Genomic DNA, 7,124 nt, shown 5'->3' on the forward strand with positions numbered 1-7,124 from the left:
GGGGCCGGGGGCGGGGGCGGGGCCGGGGCCGGGGGCGGGGGCGGGGTGGCGGGCGGCTGGAGAATATCCAGATTTGTGTCGCAAAGGGCGCAATATCTCGCCGAGTTAAAATCCCAGCAGGTGGGCTGACGGGACCACCTGCAGCCAGGAGAACTTGGGGGAACCTCCAAGTACAATCTGCAGATGTGGTAACAGCTGGTGTCTCATCCCTGAGGGCACAGTCTCTCCTCCCTCCTTCCCCAGTGAAAGTGAAGACGGTTACCTACCTCATAGAATCCTTCTGAGGATGAATGAACTAATTCATGTTTGAAGAAAAAATACTGACACTTACTTTAAAGGTAAGGAAGACTTATTCAAGACTGTTGGGATCCCCTTGGGTCTGTCCCTCTGAGTGCTTATTCTTATTTCCAGGAGGGGAGAGACCACGTGGAAACCTGAAAGACTGGCTGGGTGGGTCCTAAGATCCTATCAAGATACAGACTCTCTCTAGATACAAAGAGCGGAGTTTTCCAGGTGGGTGTGGAGTCTGACACGACTGAGAGACTTCACTTTCACTTTTCACTTTTATGCATTGGAGAAGGAAATGGCAACCCACTGCAGTGTTCTTGCCTGGAGAATCGCAGGGACGGGGGAGCCTGGCGGGCTGCCGTCTATGGGGTTGCAGAGAGTCGGACACGACTGAGGCGCCTTAGCAGCAGCAGCAGTGGGGTCTTCTGCAAGGTCGCGGAGTCCGCTGGCCTATTTGAATGTCCCTTTTGGAGATACAGCTGTCCAGCCCCCTGAGCAGAATAGCACATCTGCCAGAGTAACAGAGAACTGGTAAGCTTCAGAGACCGGACAGATAGCTACACTGGGCATGATTGTTGGGATTCAGAGCCCAGAGGACTAGCTGGACCAGAGAAAAGAGTTTGAGTCCTAACTTTGTCCACTTACTGGTTCTACTTGAGCAAGTCACTTTGCCTCTCTGTGCTTCAGTTTTCTGATCTGTAAAATGAGAGAAATAATAGTGTCTTCCTTGAAGGATGGTTATTTTGAATTTGTTAATAAGGATTTGTTAATATGTAAAAATGTTTAGAACATTGCCTGGCAGACAGCCCTTGATCAGGACTTGCTACTGTTTTGATATTCATTATTAGTTAATTATCATAAATTATTGTTACTGGCATAGTACCTAGAAAAGAGGAATTCCTCAGTAACTAGTGGATATTATAACATTATTGTTTCCTTCTAAGAGATGTCTCCTATAAACCCTGGATCCTGCTGCTGCTGCTAAGTCACTTCAGTCGTGTCCGACTCTGTGCAACCCCGTAGATGGCAGCCCACTAGGCTCCCTCGTCACTGGGATTCTCCAGGTAAGAACACTGGAGTGGGTTGCCATTTCCTTCTCCAATGCAAGAAAGTGAAAAGTGAAAGTGAAGTCACTCAGTTGTAGAGGTGTTTAATCCAAGGATGTAGGTATGTAATAAAACTGATCACCTTGTAAGGAGAAAATACAAAACAAACAATACCTGGAATTAGAGCTGACGTTTATTAAGTACAATTTTGTGGCAGACAATGTGAAAAGTGCTCATAATAAATATTCATAACAACCACTGTGGTGTGGGTGCCATTCTTATCCTGATTTACCATAAGATCACTGAGGTTAAGAGGAGTTAAGGGGCTTGCCCAAAGGCATATCCTTAGTTGGTATGAAACTGGGCTGGAGACCAAAGAGGTCTGGTTTCAGGACTGTGACATGTAGCCACTCAGCTCCACTGTATTTTCACAGGAAAATACAGCCTGGGCTGAGATGCAAAGATGGAGTGAGGCAAGGAGGGGAAGACAGATTGGAGCCAGATGAAATACAAGACTATATCTGTGGAATGTCCCTGCAGTGACATTGCCTTCATCTGACCAGCAGGGGCCAGAGGCACTCTGGGGCAAGGTGGAGGTGGGGCAGACCCAACAGGGGTGGGGAGGGAGCCCAAAGGGACAAAAGAAAGTGAAACTGTCCTCAAAGGAGCTAGAGTTCCTGCCAGGACCCACTCTGACTATGGAAGGACAAGTGGACCTTCACAAAGTACAGGCTTTGGGGCCATATTTTTTAGGGAGTACACTTCTGGAAGTCAAGTTTAAATTTTTCATGTCCCTCACCAATTCTGTCTCAGCTGAGTTTTATCCTCAGTACCTTCAGGATGAAAAGTAAATGACATGGCGCAACAAGGCGAATGTACTTGACATTGTGTGTGTGTGTTGGTTGCTCAGTCATGTCTGACTCATTGCGACCTCTGATTTTAGCCTCTATGGGATTCTCTAGGCAGGAATACTGGAGTGGGTTGCCATTCCCTTCTCCAGAGGATCTTCCTGACTCAGGGATCAAACTTGGGTCTCCTGCATTGCTGGCATTCTTTACTGTGTGAGTCATCAGGGGAGCCTGTGCTTAACATTACTGGAACTGTACACTTAAAAATGGTTAGGATGGTAAACTTTATTTCTTTTTACCACAATTGAAAACAAAACAAAACCCGAAAAACTGTCATGCAGAATAGATGCATTAATTTATTCATTAAGGGAATAGTTATTGAAGGCCTACTTGGGTGACTATCTTAGAATGGAATGGCTGACCACATGACGTGTGTATACTTAAGCTGTTAAGAAATTGTCAAACTGTTGTCAAAGATGGTAGTAACCATCCAGTTTTTTTTCCTTCGTAGCACTTATCAGTTCTTGAAGGTATTGACCTCTCCATTTACTTGTTGACATGTTATTGTCTGTCCCCCTTCACCCTCCCCAATCTAGACTGCAAGCCCTGGGAGGGTCTTGCCATCTCCACACTTGCCTGGCACATAGTGTTCAGGGAATACACCAGCTAAACCAGTGTGTTGGCACGACTTCCATCATGGGCACGGGGGAAAACCTGCCACCCGCTTGTCCTCGGAATAATCCAGATTCTGTCAGGAGGCCACTCAGTGCTGCTGGTTATACAGATGCCCAATGAAGCAGTCACAGCCATTTCTTCCCCATGCTCACTTGTGTTCTTTACTGATATTATTTGGATCCCTGCCCTGCCTCCTAGCAGTGATCTTAAACCTCAGGGTGATGCATGCTTGACATAACTTCTGGCATTTTGTAGGTGCTCAATAAGCAAATCACTGCTGTACTGCTATGAAAAAACCATAGCATATTCTGGCATCTCTCAGCAGCTCCTGGCCCCTGATACATGTCTGTGGAATTAAAGCAGCAGGGAAAGGCCCCTTGGACTGGGAGATGCTTATACCTCTTTCCCACTAGCAAAGCCTTGGAGATGGACCTCAGTGTTTCAGCATGCTGTTGCCTCCCCAGCATTTACTGTACCCCTGCTTCGCCCATCCCCACCCAGTGCTGCCAGTCTATATCTGTGTGACCTTGGGTTTGTTGCTTAATCTCTGAATTTCTTTCTGAATCTCAAAAATGGAGAGAGCGATAAACAGGCCCCAGGCTGTGGGAGGCACTGAATAAGGCTTTGAAATTATTTTTAACTGTCCTCTGGGCCACAGTGTACCGGACACTCAACAGTTCTGCTGTGATCTGGCCACTTCCTTCTGCAAGTGGGTGACATCAACAGAAAGAAACAAAACAGAGAAAGTAACCAAAATATTGTCCGAAAGTCACAGGCACCTGTGAGAGAGCAGGCCCTACCCAGGAAGCTCATCAGGGAAGGGCCTGAAAGGCAGAGCTGTGGCCCCTGGGTACTACCAGGATTCATGCTGGATCCGGATTCGATCTGGAGACCTCTGCCCCAGTGCTTCTTCTCAGCTTGTGAGAAGCTGAGAAACACACCAGCTCTGTGTTTCTTGGCCTAAGGGTAGGGGAAGGCCGAGGTGTTTCGTTGGTCATGAGGCAGGAGATAGATGGGCCCCCTGTTGAGGGGGTAGGGTAGGGTTAGGGTTAGGAACAGTTTCTCCCCTGTGGACGGAAACTTCATAACAGTTGGTGCATGTGTGCTAAGTTGCTTCAGTTGTGTCCGACTTTCTGCAACCCTATGAACTGTAGCCCACCAGGCTCCTCTGTTCATAGGACTCTCCAGGCAAGAATACTGGAGTGGGTTGCCATGCCCTTCCCCAGGAGATCTTCCTGATCCAGGGATCAAACCCACGTCTCCTGTGGCTCCTGACTTTCAGATGGATTCTTTACTTCTGAGCCACAGGGGACGCAGTTATAATAGCAGAAACTCCCTACAAGGAAGATAATGGAAGAAGCTGGGCCCTGCCAGATAAGAGATAAAAGACCACATTGTCCTCATGCTCGAAGTTAAGGAGACCTCCCCAACTACACATGCGCAGAAAGGCTCCTTGGAGGTCAAAAAAGGAGAGGGCATCCCCTCATAGTAAGTGATGTCTACCTACCTACTGTCATCTGCACTAAAACCCATCTTGGCTAAGAGATGGGCATGCACATGTGGGAGGACCCTGAACTAAACCAGTGCAGCCTCAGAACCAGGCAAAGGAAGCCTGGAAGAAATGCCCCATAAAAGTGAGTCAAACTACCACAGGGACACTCTCCCTCTGAGCCCGCCCTTGTGTACATCCACACTTACTGTACTCCGTTTTTCCTCCCAATAAATACTTTGTTTCAATATTTTCTGTCTTTGTGGGAATTCTTTTCTGCAAAGCTGAGGGGCCAGGGCCTTGTCATTGACCACTGGTCTTGTTGTTGTTCAGTCCCACTCTTTGCCACCCCTGTACTGCAGCATGCTTATCCTTCACCATCTCCTAGAGTTTGCTCAGATTATGTCCATTGAGTTGATGATGCCATCCAACCATCTTATCCTCTGTTTGCCCCTTCTCCTCCTGCCCTCAATCTTTCCCAGCATCAAGGTTCTTTTTTAGTGGTTAGGATTTGGTGCTCTCACTGCTGAGACCTTACCTCAATCTCTGGCCAGGAACCAAAGTCCTGCTTCAAGCTGCTGCAGGCTGGGGCCACTCAGGATCAGTCAGGGTGGTTCTTTGTATATGAGGACATGACCTCTTTCTTTCTGAGCAAAGACAGTGGGAGACGGGCAGGAGAAGTGATGAAACTTGAGTAGAATCCTGTAGGGTTGGAGTCAGTATGGCTTTCTTGAGCTCCTAGATCCTTTGGCCTGGTTTCTGGTTGATACTAAGTTTCTGAAAGTATCAAAGGTCGTTGTGACTTGTCAATAAGATCATCTGTGTTCCTGGCATCACTCACTCAGAGCCAGGCAAGGGATGGTTCCTGGGGAAGCACGTGCCCCAGGGTTGGGGGGGCATGATAGGGTGGGTAACTCTGCTCTTCTCTTCCTGGGTTTTCTGAAGGAGCCTGGACATTGCCAGGAGGTGTGAGAGCCTCCTCTCCAGGGAGACATCTGTTTGTATCACTAGTCATAAGAAAGGGAGACTGATTCTTTTTTTTCTTTAATTATTAAATTAGTTCGTATATACATAGATGAACATTTATCATTAATAGAGACAATTTATCAATTTTATTCCTATATATATATAAAGGTAGGTGCAAATGCGAGGAGTTTTATTATAATAATGCCCTTCATTTTGGGAGACTGATTCTGAAACAATTATCCCAATGGCACAGAATTGAGACTTACAGCAGCATCCATCACTAACTTTTATAGGCCCCAGTCAGTCTCCTTAAATACTCCTTCTTGAGCCCTAAAATGCAGCCAATAATTTCTAATGTTCCAGTTGCTTCGCCAGCTCCTCGGGGCCCTGTGAAAATCACTGCTGGGTGGGCCCCATCCTGGGACAGCCTCACTGAACTCTGCAATATTTCCCCATGCCTCCAGACACCCGCGTGCTCAAGTCAGCTATCAGAGAACTCATCACAACGCACTATGGACCCCATGGTGAGGGTGGAGATGGCAGAAAGGAAACTGCCTGTGCTCTGCTGTGTCCCGGTGGTCGTGTGAGATGCCAGCCAGAAAGAAAGCAATGTAACCGGCCGTTGCCCAAGACAAGTCCAGCCCCTCAGCTGCACTCTGACTCTCAGTCTTATGGCATTTTCTTCATTCCCCTCATCTATTCTCCAGCAATCCTCTTTATTTTTATTGATATATAGTTGATTTACAACATTGTATTAGTTTCTGCTGAACAGCAAAGTGATTCAATTGTATGTATATAATATATGTGGACTTCCCCATTGGCTCAGTTGTAAAGAATCCGCCCACCAATGCAGGAGACATGGGTTTGATCCCTGAGTCAGGAAGATCCCTTGGAGAAGGAAATGGCAACCCACTCCAATATTCTTGCCTAGAGAATCCCATGGACAGAAGAGCATGGTTGCCTACATGGGCCATGTGGTTGCAAAAGAGATAGACATGATTTAGCAACTAAACACCAACAATATGTACTATACATTCTTTATCATACTCTTTTCCATTATGGTTTATTACCAGATATTGAAAAAAGTTCCCTGTGCTATACAGTAGGACCTTGATGTTTATCCATTGTATGTGTGTGTGTGTGTGTGTGTGTGTGTGTGTGTGTGTAGTGATTTGTATCTGCTAATCCCAGAGACTGAAGGCAAAAGGAGAAAGAGGCAGCAGAGGATGAGATGGTTAGATAGCATCACTGACTCAATGGACATGAATCTGAGCAAACTCCGGGAGACGGTGAAGGACAGGGAAGCTGGGCATGCTACAGTCCATGGGGTTGCAAAGAGTTGGACACAACTTAGCAACTGAACAACAACTGTGAGGTCACATGTGCTCACACACACACACATGCATGCATACACCTGGTGACATAAAGAGGATTGCTGGATTGGGAGTTTGAGATTATTATTGTTGTTGTCCATCTCTTTTGTGACCTCATGGACTGTAGCCCACCAGGCTCTTCTGTCCATGGAATTCTCCAGGTAAGAATACTGGAGTGGGTTGCCATTTCCTTCTCCAAGGGATCTTTCTGACCCAGGGATCGAACCTATGTCTCCTGCACTGGCAGGCAGATTGATCTCACAGGCCCCTCACTAAACATGCTGACTGCCTCTCGCCTCCACTGCCTGTCCCAGTTCTGTCCTGAGTTCAGGCTGCTGCCTCCTTTTCTCTGTGTGGCCTCCCATCTCTCCACGTGGATGGGGTTGGAGTCCAAGGAGGCACGTGAGAGCTCTGGCTGCTCCTCAGTGATCGCTCAGAA

The 7,124-nt window shown here is 47.2% G+C and overlaps 1 long non-coding RNA gene across 1 annotated transcript; it reads left to right on the forward strand.

Annotated features, from left to right (window-relative positions):
* Positions 1 to 30: 30 nt before the first annotated feature.
* On the forward strand, positions 31 to 6,410 carry LOC138416494 (uncharacterized). The gene is made up of 4 exons (XR_011247697.1): positions 31 to 338; positions 412 to 513; positions 1,233 to 1,352; positions 5,777 to 6,410. It is a non-coding gene; the product is annotated as an uncharacterized lncRNA (long non-coding RNA).
* The last annotated feature ends 714 nt before the right edge of the window (positions 6,411 to 7,124 follow it).

Source organism: Ovis canadensis, chromosome 12, assembly GCF_042477335.2.
Source record: "Ovis canadensis isolate MfBH-ARS-UI-01 breed Bighorn chromosome 12, ARS-UI_OviCan_v2, whole genome shotgun sequence".
In the NCBI taxonomy this organism is placed as follows: Eukaryota; Metazoa; Chordata; class Mammalia; order Artiodactyla; family Bovidae; genus Ovis; species Ovis canadensis.